Below are 3,948 nucleotides of genomic sequence, written 5' to 3'. Positions count from 1 at the left end.
ATTTTATATGTTATAGTGATTAATATCTATGAAGAAATGTTTTCCTGGTGCTTTAATACTATTTATTTGTATACTTAGTTTGAGGATGATTTAACAAAAAAGAATAATTTGCAAAGAGATGGCATATAAAGGTTTACTTTGCAACCCTTGTAAACTGACTTAGGTCCTTTTCCTCAAAGATAAATTAGAAGAAATTCATTTCATCACACAATTGTTCTCTGACCTCCACATCCATGCCTTGAAACCTCCTTGTTTTCTTACCATATTAGTAATAACTAATATTATTTTAAGAGATTTAATTTTTATATAAAATAGCAAGTGAAGTGCAATTTGTGCTGACTATGTAAACATGTGTGTGGGATCTCTCAATAGAGTGTTGACCTGCCGGAGGCTACATCTTTAAAAAACTTTAGAGAACTCTCCAAGCCATTTACATCTCCTCAGTTGTGCCTGGGTGCTCTATCCTAACCAGGATAGAATACTGACTGACTTGTCCCTGTGTAGGGCTTGCAGCTTCTGCATGTTTATAAGTGCAAATTGTCAGCCAAAGTTTTCCTCTTAACCAAGCTACAGGTGTTTAGTCTTCCCAATCCCTTTCAAAATAGTCCCTGAGTTTTGAAAAGAAGGGTGTGATACAGATGTCCTATCTAGGACTGAGGACTTCACACACACTTGACCTCTGATCTTTTACAAGTAGTGGGTTTCTATATTAGCCACCATCCATTACACTGAGATGTACTTCTCTGATGAGGTTTGGGACCTGTCCTAATTTTTGGTTAGAAAAATTTTATATATCAAAAAACAAATAGCACCTGGGCCTCTGAATTCCCAAATGATGGGTTTTAATTAAGAATTAAAGCACTATGTATGTATTTATACAATTAATATGTTGGTTAATTCTTTGTTTTTTGCATTTTCATTTCCTTTATTTTTATATTTTAGACAGGTCACATATCACAGGTTAAACTCAAGCTGCTGTGTAGCTAAGGGTTGCCTGGTGATTCTGATTCTCCTGCTTCTACCCACTGAGTTGTGGACTTACAAGTTTGAGCCCCATGCTTAGACTCTATCTTGAAACATTTTGTAGTGTGTCACTGTAAACTTTATATGCACTTTCTGAATTTTCAAATGCCTGTAACAGAGTCTGGTACACAGAAGGCAGTCAGTAGACACTGCTAATCATGTATTTGTGAGTTATGAAGGATCTCCACTTACACAGATATTTTAAAGCCAATGTATCTGGGGAGGACAGAAATTTTATATTTGCAACCAGAAGAAAACTGGAATGCCTTTTAGGTGGATCTTCACATAGTGTTACATCGAGACTAGATAGAACAGAGATGCTTCAGTGGGTTAAAATGTTTGTTGTGAAAGCATAAGGAACTAAATTCAGGTCTCCAGCACTGGCACAAAACCAAGCATTTTTACTAGTTCTTTGAGAATTTCAATAACACATTTGGATAATATACATCTGTCTCCCTGCAACTTCTACCAGGTCTACCATCTCCTCTATCCATAAAACTTCTATCCATAAAACTTCGTGTAATTTTCTTTCTTTCTTTCTTTCTTTCTTTCTTTCTTTCTTTCTTTCTTTTTTTTTTTAATTCAACTATGCTGCCATGTCCTCTTTGATGTATGGCTTCCCGCTTGTAGAGAAATAGTTGTACATTACATTGTATTCTTCCTTTCCTGTATTCAAGACTTTTGAAACTATGAATATAATTTGTCTAATTTGTCTCATTATAGATTGTTGTGAGGTAACCATGTATTTACTTGAGTTTCACGCATTTGCATATTTATGCTTTTCAGATTTTCAGGATGTTTAGTCACTATTTCATTATATGTTAAAAAGAAAATAATATTTGCAATTTGTTTATTTAATTGAAATTCAGTAAAATTTATCCTATCTTTGTACTTTTAGATGTCATGTCCCAATAAACTATTTTTAAATAAAAAATAGAAATAAAATACTTCTTATTTCTGTTCATGCTTATGGGAATGTATCTCTCTGTGTATGCTTTATGTCTATGGAAAATTGCTGAGGCTGGAAGAGAGCACACGATCCCATATAGCTTGAGTTACAGGATTTTAAGCCACCTATCATGGGTTCTGCAAATATTTTGGATTCTTTTGGAACATCAATTAAGCCCTCATTACATTTGAGCACTCTTTTCAGTTCCTAATAAACATAAACACATTCTCTCTCTCTCTCTCTCTCTCTCACATACACACACACACACACACACACACACACACACAAACACACAAATACACAAAGCAATACATATATCAAAAATTTGAAAATAAAGATGAAGTAAACATCAAGACCTTTTTCCACCCTTTTTCTTACGTCCATTTTCCTTCCTATTATGGAACTCAGTATAGAAAGATATCGTGGTTTAACAAGGAACAGGAGAAACAAATAGGCCAAAAAGATAATTATTCAGGGAGAAATAACTTACACCTAGACAGCAGGTTCCTCTGGATGCTCTCCTGTCCACCTGCTGCAAGCAAGAGAGCTCTCCTGGGCTCCTCCTCAGACCTAGTTCCCCCAGGTCATTTCCACCCCTGGCTCCACCTCCAACAGGCATGGTCAATGCCAAAGATATGGACAAGGTGAATATTTCGCTACACAAAGACAAACACAGTGTGCTTCCTTCCTACCATGTTTTCATACTTTAAATATTTGCATATATTATCCTTTAGTCATACAATATTCTCTTTAATTCACTTTCTATATTTGGGCTTTCTTCATCATTTACTAAGAGAGTCTCATTAATGTTTTAAGATTTTGTATTTTCACCATTTTTGCTCTAATTCCTTTGATGATGCAACCTTCCACTTGGCATTGATCAGGGAATCTGATGTCTTCATCTGGGGAGTTGCTATGGATAACCATGACTCCCCTCTGCCTCCAATGTTACCCCATGCCACATAGATACTATGTGGATACTATACACTATTCTGTTGTCTTTAAATTGTTTGACTGCTGAGGAAATTACAACAACTGATAAAAGAAATGCTGCTGGATTAATTCAATTTATACATTTTAAATATGCTTTGACTCCAAAATTTAAGTCTAAGGACAAGTTACTGAGGAAAAGGATTTCTATTTTTGTTTCCACAGAAAAAGGAAAAGCTGTGGATTCCTTCCAGACTATAGAGGTTTGATCAAGTCAGACCCCCTGAAACAGCATTCCTGGTGATCCAACATTCAAAAAAGCTTGAACAAGGCAGCCTTGCAGACTACAGCCAGGATTTTTGCATCCTCTTAAGATCCCCATGACAGTACCCTATAACAGCAGGAAATAGTTTGGAAAGAATGATGCCCAAATTCTGAAATATTGTTTATAAATGTTTGTTTTTATCTAAATGGAGTTGGTTACAAATGGTTAATGACCACAACCAATCTCTTTTTAAGGGTAAAAAGGGGATTATGTTATAGATATGAATACTTTGTTTTGGAATAGACTTTCATTTATGGATACAATTTAAGGTAAATTTTGTGATATGTATATTTCTCCTCTTGTTTAGGTGTTGTGATTATATAGCTCATTTAGAATTGTAATGTATAATTCAATACAGATTATAGATAGTACCTATGATAGTTAGATCTAGTTAAGATTCCTAGATATACATACATGTATTTGAGATAAATCTGCATTCTTCAAACCTTTCAAAGACCTATGGAATATGGCATTTAAAATGGTTTAGGGTTTTCCTTGAAAATGAGGCACAATTGCTCCTGGAAACACCACCTGTGTCAGAAAGGAATATGGACATTGAAGAAACTAGTTATGGAGTTTACTTCCAATATGGCAAGACTATCCATTTGGAAAAGATGTTGCTCTTGTCTGGACTTTTTGACTTTATGCTGTATAAACTGGACACACAGAACACACAGAGAAGTGACTGGTGATTCAAGATGGACATTGTTACAGAGTTCCT

Source organism: Phodopus roborovskii, unplaced genomic scaffold (assembly GCF_943737965.1).
Source record: "Phodopus roborovskii unplaced genomic scaffold, PHOROB, whole genome shotgun sequence".
In the NCBI taxonomy this organism is placed as follows: Eukaryota; Metazoa; Chordata; class Mammalia; order Rodentia; family Cricetidae; genus Phodopus; species Phodopus roborovskii.
The sequence above is the reverse complement of the archived record's forward strand: the minus strand, read 5'-3'. Positions refer to the sequence as shown.